Here is a 9909-nt window from a genome sequence, read left to right as displayed (position 1 = left end):
GTGCTTATCAAACTAAAATCCAAAGACCACATAATTATAAATAATTTAGAATAATTCTGATTACACTCAGTTATTTACTATTGTGCAATAATTCCAACACATATTTCACTATGTTAAACAATTGCACGCCGGTACAGTAATGATGATAAATTCATATCATCCTAATGCACAATTGTTTGCTTGGCCTCTAACCTTTACTAATTATACTTCACACATCTCTTAAAGACATACAATCTGACAATCATAAATGTCATTTTATAGCAAAGCTGGTGTGCTTTCTTCCAAGTATGTATATAGCTGTACATTGCTTCTCACATATTATTCTATTATATTCTAATATACACTTTGAAAATAAATAATATTACATTCACAAAGTCTGTACAACAACTCAATCTCTTAAGAATGACACCTTAAATTAATAGTTCACCCAAAAAAGAAGATTTTTAGAATATCTCAGCTTTGTAGGACCATACAATGCAAGTGAATGGTGGTCAGAACTATGAAGGTCCAGAAAGCACATAAAGGCAGCATAAAAGTAATACATAAGACTCCAGTGGTTTAATCCTTCTGAAGCAATATGATAGGTGTGGGTAAGAAACAGAGCAATATTTAAGTCCTTACTACACATTCTTCTCCCTGCCCAGTAGCTGGTGATATGCATGAAGAATGCAAATTGCCAAAAACAAAAGAAGAACGTTGGAATGAAAGTGGAGATTTATAGTAAAAAATAACTTAAATATTGATCTGGAGTCATATAGATAACTTTTATGCTTCCTTTATATGCTTTTTGGACCTTTAAAGTTTTGGTCACCATTCACTTGCATTTTATGGTTCTACGGAGCTGATATATTTTTCAGTAGAAGATGGAAAGTCACACATTTGGGATGGCATGAGGGTGAAGAATTTTGATGAGAGAATTGTCATTTTTGGGTGAACTTCCCTTTAAAGCAATCATGTATGATACAATATGCACCTTTTTTGAGAAAAACAGTTGTGGTTCATTTGATCCTCAAACAACAGTTTAAGATGTACAAAAGTATCCACTCATAAAGAAAATAGTGACAATTTTTCTATATTTAGTTATGCTTGGTACGACCTCCTTTCAGGTAAGTCTTCCTGTGTTTTACGTACTCCCTGAAAATGGGGGTGCTGTCAATCGATGCAAGCAGCTGTAACTGGTTAATATGAGTGTTGTGATAGTCCCAGCATGCTAAATTTGGTGCTATGCCCAACCCAGAGTGCCTAAGGTCATAAACTGTCCCTGAGCCCATGTTGAACAACGACAACATGGCCTTGAGTGACTCCAGTCCTTGACTGAAGAGTATGCCCGGTTCTCAGCCAAGCATGTTGACTGCTGTTATCGCAACAGCGTACAGTCCAATCAGAGAGTAGATGAAGCTATTGAGAACAAACAAACTAAGTGTTGTGGGGTATTCCTCATACCAGTCACACTTGTTCATGAAAGTTGCCTTGATGCCACGTTGTTCCGAAGTCTTCATGAAGGGGGATGTTGCACGTAGAATGGCACTAAGGTATGCTGGGCTGTGCTTGACCAGGTACGCCCTCACTATCGTCGACATGGCCTGGCCCTGAGCCATTGCAGAGTACCATCCAGGCTCCAAGCTCTTGAAGCCTTCTCCGAGCTTGCGAGTCACATTGATTGGCCAACCACCATGCTCATACTGGTTATGAAGAAGCCAATCGCTGGCGGCAAAGAACGCGACCATGTGCGCAGTGAAGAAACAGTAATATTGCTGATGAAGCCAGAACCTCAAAGAACAAGGTTGACCACACGGCGAGGAATGATTTTGGTGGCCTTGACTACTTCGGTGTTAGACAAGCCAACTCCTTTACGCAGGTGTGTTACTAAATCACAACTTACGGTACTCCAAGATGCCCTGGGTCTGATGCCATAGATGACCTCTCTGTCTTTGAATGATAGGAGGAGTGGGCTTGTGATGTAATGGATGGTATAAGGTACAAAGTGGTGCACAAACACAGAGCGACTTTGATCCTGGAGCTTGAAGAGAGAACAGCCTTTGGGGACAACCCACAGACTCCAGCCACCCTCTCTCTCCTCTGACAAGCCATTGACCTTTAGGTCAGGCGGTTTCTCTGTTAGGTTCTTGAAACTTTGAAGCTTCAAAAAGCATATTAAGGCAACAAAAATATAATCCATACATCTCCAGTGGTTTAATCCATGTCTTCTGAAGAAATCCAGTTTTGGGTGAGAGAAAAAACAAAATAAGCAGCTTTTCACTTTACATCTCGCCATTGCAATCTCTAGACACAATCATGATTTCAAGCTCGGTTGCACATCCTAAAGCTTGAGTGCTAGATTGCGTTACAAAGTGTACTCAAGCTTAAAATCATGATTGCTAGAGTTGTATTTGTATTTTGGTCTGTTCTCACCCAAATCTGATTGGATCACTTCAGAAGACATGGATTAAACCACTTGAGACATATGGATTACTTTTATGCTGCCTTTATGTGATTTTTGGAGCTTCAAAGTTTTGGTCACCATTCACTTGCATTGTCTTGATGTACAGAGCGGAGACATTCATCTAAACATCTTAGTTTGTGAGCAAATTATGAGAAAATTAAATTTTTTGGATGAACTATTTCTAACCACCGGCTGACAGAATGGCTGGAAGAGCAGCGTCTCCCCTCCAGAGATGGGTGGATGGGAGTAGGTCAGTCTGGTGGCGCCCCAGCCAGAATTGGGCCGGGAAGGAGTGTGACGAGGAGGAGGGCGTGGCTGTGTTCATGTTTGATTTAAGCTGAGTTTTACCATTAAACTTTGTTTACTGTTCAGCCAATGTGCGGAATAGGTGAACATACATAACATACCTTCTTACGTTACTGTGGCTGTAACAAACCTTAGTCCTCGAAGAGGGGGTCGATAAAGTTATCTTAAAATGTCTGTGCCATTAAACTGGATGTGTTATTATTCAGGTAAGTTGCTATAAATATATTAACTTTAACTTACTTGCACAGCACTATTCTCTCTGTTATGTCTGTTAAAGCGCCCCTTGTGTCAATGTTGAGAATTTGTTGTGCTATGAATTGTGGTCTGGCACATTTTGGAACACACAAAAACTACACACAAAAAAGAAAGCAACATTTTAATTAATGATATGACCCCTTTAAAGTAAACATTATATACCTTCCACACTAGTGATACATTTCACCCGATCCCGTACTTCCACGGTGCAGCCCTCAAAGGACATAAAGACCCCATCAGGGTGATAAGGCTCTCTTTGGGCATACACCCGTGAGTAACTGTGGGACAACTCGAAGCGTTCCACTTCCTAATACTGTATCAGATGCCCGTAAACATCAAAGTACCTTTCCACCCAGCTGAAAGGCAGGCACACCTCTCCCCCTTCCCTCTGGCCTTTTATGATGACATCCTCATTGATAAGGCAGTCAGTTTGCTCATAAATTACCTCTTTGGATCCCGGCGGGCCCTCTGGGGCCTGTCTGTTCTCCTCTTCCCTCTCTGGGGTGGGCACAGACTCAAGCTGAGGTCTGATCTGAGTGGGCAGATCTTTGTTGCTGGAGCACTTGTTCCAGAGGAGGATGGTAATGAGTGCCAACACAGCACAGATGACAATCAAAGTCTTGTGATTGGTTCGTGACACCAAATAGCGCATTGTCACATCACAGCCATGTAGAGGAACACATACAGGAATTTCTCAGGAACCGCTTATAGTCCAATTAGAGTGTCTAGGATGCAAAATCTGCAGACGGAAGAAGAAAATGTTAAATACAGTTCACCCAAAAATGAAAATCCTGTAATTTTTCCATACAAGGAAAGTAAATGGTGACTACATTTCCACCTTCTGCCAAATAACTTCTTTAAACATGGGGGCAAAAATGCTCCATCTTGAATTCTTGATATATATATATACACAAAATATTTGACATATTTAATTATATTTTATTTTGCATAGACAAATGTTGTTGAACAGTTAATACAATGCATTAAAAGTGATTTGTTCATTAAAAGTGATTAATAAAAAATCTACTTTGACAGTAGATATCATATAGCTGTAAAATCGAATATAAGGACTGGCAAAATATTTTAAATGTACTTGAGCAGAGTATGCATTATTCACAGCTAGACTTGCATTTGATGTTGATTTGATTTGATAATAACAGCTATTATTGTTCAGATTGAGAATAAATATCAATGAATTGATTTAACTGAAGTAGTTGACAAAAATGGATGGCATACTGCATTTCTATATGGTTAGAAACGCCAGAATAAATTCCAGAGTGCATAATTCTCTCATTTACTCACCCTTTTTATATATATTTTTTTCTCCCCATCTCCCAGGCTACTGGACAGTGCTTATTCCCCTGCCACCTCCGGCCTCCCCGCTGCCATCTCCCTTGCCCTTCTCCCCGCCTCACCTGCCACCACTGCCCGCTGCTCCCTCTGTCTCATTCACCATAATCCTTGCCCTCCTGTGCGGACTTCTCTTGGCTGGGCGTTACCGCTCCATGGACCTTGTCAACGCTATCTGAGGCCGTCATTGACTCTGGACATTATCCAGTCCAGCCAGTGCTTCAGTTTGTTACCCCTTGAACCCCCGTTTTCCCAATAAACTGTGTATTACCCTGCAAACTGAATCCTCTTCTTTCTGATCCCTGACAAGATGTACATCTAAACAAGAGGATAAGTACATCAGAGTCTCTAGTTTGAGAAATAGACACCTCACATGTCCTCAGCTGACAGCTTCATTGAATTCTACCCGCTCAACACCAGTTTCATGTACAACAGTAAAGAGAAGACTCAGGGGTGCAGGACTTATGGGAAGAATTGCAAAGAAAACGGCACTTTTGAAACAGAAAAAAAAAAATGAAAAGTTTAGAGTGGGCAAAGAAACACAGACATTAGACAACAGATAATTGGAAAAGAATGTTATGGATCTTAACCCCATTGAGCTTTTGTGGGATCAGCTAGACTGTAAGGTGCGCGAGAAGTCCCCGACAAGACAGGATTTTTTGATGAGAATACTCTGAAGTAGATTTTAAAAGTTCTGAAAATGTTTCTCAAATTGTAATAGTAATTTTTTCACGTTATTAATGTCCTGACTATACATTGTGATCAGTTGAATGCCACTTTGGTGACTAAAATTATTCTTTTAAATTCTTTAATATGATTTCTTTCCATAAGAGCAAAATCTGTACATTATTCCAAACTTTTGGCCGCCAGTGTATATGGTGAACAGAAATCTGCCACACAAAAAAAAACCTACAACAATGAAAAAACCTGCAGTAGTTCTGTAAAAAACAATAAATTGTTCCTCCTCACAGTACATAACACTACAAATTCCCATCATCTTGGTGGACATCCTGTCGCTCTTGTTGGTCTGGGGAGATATTTCGCAGACATCACAAACACTCCATGTCATAGATATTATTTATTTATGGAATAAACATGTATGTCTGACAGATAACTGACTGATAAATGAATGGATCATTTTACATGTGATGGCTCACACTAAATAATGTTTAGAAGTTGTGAAGAGTATGACAATTTCACTGAAAATCGACCAGTGTTGGGTGTAATGCATTACTAAGTAATTAATTATAAAGTGCTGATTAGTGAAAAAAAAAGTTCATTTTTTTGGCCAATGAAGTTTTTTGCAATTATTAAAATGCATCTCATCACTCTGCACAATAATCTAGAAACAATGTGAAATCAACACCACAACAACTGAAGCAGAAAACTTTGCGAAACACAATTCATGTCACTGCCAATACTTTTGGCCACGGCTGTAGAAGGCTACATTATAGGATAAGACGCCAATCTTTTCAGCATTTCTCCAAACAAACCAAGGGAATTAATACAGTGCTATAAAACGGAATGAATAAAAATGTACACCCACCTGAAATAAGCGCACTGTCCGTGCGGCGGGGTATGAGCGGATAATTGACATATAAATATATATATGGAGAGATTCCTCTCGCTCCAAACCTGCAACATTGTAGATGATCCCGCTGTTCTCATGCACCGCTGGCCAATGAGACGCGGAGAAACTGCGTGGCAGCCAATCAGCTATCAGATGGGTGTGATATAAGAAAAACTCAACTGTCCACGTTAATAACAGACCCACCTGCGTTTACTGAGCATATATATATATATATATATATATATATATATATATATATATATATATATTACATATTCTGATTTTTAAAACAATAATTATTTATATTTTTGATGTACACAAGAATTTATGGTCTTATTTTTACTAGTAGTTTTATCGTTGTTGTTATATTAATTATTAAATATATTATTTACATTAACATATAACATATAGCATATATATATATATATATATATATATATATATATATATATATATATATATAAAATACTATAACAATATTATTATTAATCATAAAAAATCATAAAATGTGTATGGGTAAATATTAAGTTGCTCAATGAATAAATCATAACGTTTGAGTGATACACTGTGTCAATAAAGTCAGTGTCAATCTGCTTGTGTTGTTGAACATAATCGCAAGATGTCACTATTTACCAGGCAAATAAAGTGGGAATTTCAGGATTTGAAAAGATTGTTTTATTCCAATCTTTCCACAATATGTAACAGTTGACAACAGAACAGGAAACTTAATGAAACAGGTATTGACAACAAGTTTCTCTTGTTATAACTGTCAACTAAGATCACCTACCTTCAACAAAGATGGCAAACATTAGAAATATTTTTATATTTAGACATAATATATTTAATGAACATGCACTGTTACAGACAGAAAAAAAACAGTATTCTATGGTCTGTATCAGAACCAGATATCAACAGCATAAACTGTATGATTTCCACATAGATAAAAACACTTACATATGCACAAGAATATACATAGAACTATTATTAATTATTATTATGTCTAATAACACCCTGCAGTGTTAAACTATTATTGTTTAGGTCATCATGTTTCATTAAAAAATTATTTTCATTGTTTATTTACATATGGGCATCTGATATCACCAATATTCTCAAGTTAATGAATGTTATTATTATTATCAATATTAATATCGGCTTGAAACTTTAAATGCAAACAAGCTTTACATGATGCATAATAACCAAAATCAACATTGTAAGATAATTTATATACAAACATACAAATGTGTTCAATAGTGTGTTCAATAGAAGCGTTGAAAGGTTACTTTAACAAATACACTTATACTGAATTTAAACACGCAGGAACATGGTACATATAAAACATGTAAAACAGCAAGCTTATCAGCAAAAGCTCAGAAATCTAAATCTGAATTGTGTTCTGACTATTGAGTTGGATGTATAATGGATGCAAAAGTTAAATAATGTGTAAAGTGCCAAGACCAAGGCAGGAACACAGATGAATAATGAGCTCAGATGAACTGAAAAGCAACATAAGACACGTTTAACTCCAGAAGAGGGCCAGTTGTGACTAATAGCTGGTGAAGCAAGACCCGTATTAAGTATGTATATTCTTTGTAGAAGTTGGAGTGGTACGCCCTGTTAATCAACTGTTAATCAGAAGGTTGCTGGTTCAATCCCCACAGCCACCACCATTGTGTCCTTGAGCAAGGCACTTAACTCCAGGTTGCTCCGGGGGGATTGTCCCTGTAATAACACTGTAAGTCGCTTTGGATAAAAGCGTCTGCCAAATGCATAAATGTAAATGTAAATTTAAGTTGAAGCCAAAGTGTTCACACTGGGCCTTGATGACTTTGGCCAGAGCAGAAGAAGCGCAGTAAAACACATGAACCTTTCCTTTCTTTTCTTCTGACACATTCTGAAAAACCTGTAAAGAATTTGATCTCAAATCAAACATATATGCTAACAAAATGACTGGGTGAATTACTAAAAATAAATACAAATAAATATATAAATAGTATCAGTACTGGTAAACCCAAAAGGAATGAAGCAAATATAAACCACTAATACAAAGGGATAAATGTAAAATAGAATTGAATAAAATAGAATTGTATAGAATAGAGCAGAATAGAAAATAATAGAATAGAAGAAAAAAATAAAACATAACAGAAGAGAAGAGAATAGACAGGTCAGGACAGGACTGAACAAATGGAATAAAATAGAACAGAATAATAGATAAGAATAAAATAGAATAGGACACAATAGAATAGAACAGAAGAAAATGTAATAGAACAAAACATAACAGAATAGAATAGAATAGAATAGGACACAATAGAATAGAACAGAAGAAAATGTAATAGAAATGATTTCTTTATATAAAAGTGGATTACTTTTAGGCTGCCTTTGCTCTTTTGGACCTTCAAAGTTTTTGTACCCATTTACTTGCATTGAATGGACCTACAGAGCAAAAATATTCTTCTAAAAATTCTTCATTTTTGTTCAGCTGAAGAAAGAAAGTCATACACATCTGGGTGTAGATTTAGGTAGGGATGGTAGGGACATGTCCCTATAAACTTTCAGAAAATCAGAAATGTCCCGACCAACATTTGGGCAATTTTACCACACAGGAAATATTTTAACATTAAACTATGTTTTTATTTAAATATATTGACTCTCAAAGTACGGGCGGCACGGTGGTGCAGCGGTTAGCACTGTCGCCTCACAGCAAGAAGGTCGTGGGTTCAAACCCTGGTTGCCCCGGCCTTTCTGTGTGGAGTTTGCATGTTCTCCCCGTGTCTGCGTGGGTTCTCTCCGGGTACTCCGGCTTCCTCCCACCATCCAAAAAGACATGCAGGCTAGGTTAATTGGTGTCTCTAACATGGTGTCTCTAAAAAAATTGCCGTGGATGTGGATGTGGATGTGGAGGTGAGTGTGAGTGTATGTCTGTCTATGTGTGGCCCTGCGATGGACTGGTGACCTGTCCAGGGTGTCCCCCGCCTTTCGCCCAATGTTAGCTGGGATAGGCTCCAGCCCCCTGCGACCCTGTACACAGGATAAGTGGTTGATGATGGGTGGATGGATGGACTCTCAAAGTTTCTTAGTGTAATTATTCATGTGTGAATTATTGTCCTCTTCTGAAGCTACATATAAAAGGCATTGTCATGTGGCATCTGGAAATTTTCTCAGCGCTGTTCACAGTGCTCCAATCAGTTTTTTTGTGATTATTGCGTGAAGATATTTTATAAAGCATTTTCTGGAGATAACATGAGCAGATTTCCATCGAACCATTGAAATTAATAGATTTAAACAAGCATACTCTACGTGTACAAATGTTCCCAAAAATAATGTCCTGGGCTTGCATACAGCCCAATTAATGGAGGATTCTGTTTTAGTCCGTAAGTGCATTATTGAGCATATAACACCTTTGAATATGAATGAAAGACTTTTTTTTTAATACCAAAATTTTGAAAATCATCCTCCATGTCCCTACCAACTTTCAAACCAAACCTACACCCCTGCATCCAGGATGACATGAGGGTGAGTAACTGACGAGAGAATTTTCATTTTTGGGTGAGCTATTACATTAATACATTCAAATACATAGTCCTCTTTATATTTTACAAAGTGGGGACCTTGCAAGGGCATCATGACTTTTGACGTCCTTGGCAAAAAAGAAAAAACTGCACTAGGCAACACCACAGGACAGGTACTAGGATACATTTTGACATTTAAGTTGGGCAATTTCTTTGTCTGACAGTGGGGTTCCCACTTGGTCGTTTCACCATTCGACTGGGGGGCACAAGGAAAATCTAGGGGGGGCAGACCCTTAGACCCGGCCTGTGAAATGTGTGTGTGAACAAACTCTTAACAATGCAATAATTGTGGTTTGAGTCATTTTTCGATATGAGCCAATGGAGCTGACACAGAGCAATGAATTCTATTGACAAAAACAGGGTTTTGGGAAAGAAGAACTATTCACATCCACGAATAGGATAGGATAAAATATTCAACA

General features: G+C 37.7%; 1 pseudogene; it reads right to left on the bottom strand.

The window, feature by feature from the left end:
* Positions 1 to 277: 277 nt before the first annotated feature.
* On the bottom strand, positions 278 to 3770 carry LOC127638563 (D-glucuronyl C5-epimerase B-like; annotated as a pseudogene).
* Between the last annotated feature and the right edge of the window lie 6139 nt (positions 3771 to 9909).

The sequence above is a fragment of the Xyrauchen texanus genome, chromosome 46 (assembly GCF_025860055.1).
Source record: "Xyrauchen texanus isolate HMW12.3.18 chromosome 46, RBS_HiC_50CHRs, whole genome shotgun sequence".
In the NCBI taxonomy this organism is placed as follows: Eukaryota; Metazoa; Chordata; class Actinopteri; order Cypriniformes; family Catostomidae; genus Xyrauchen; species Xyrauchen texanus.
This window is presented reverse-complemented; position numbering and strand designations above follow the sequence as displayed.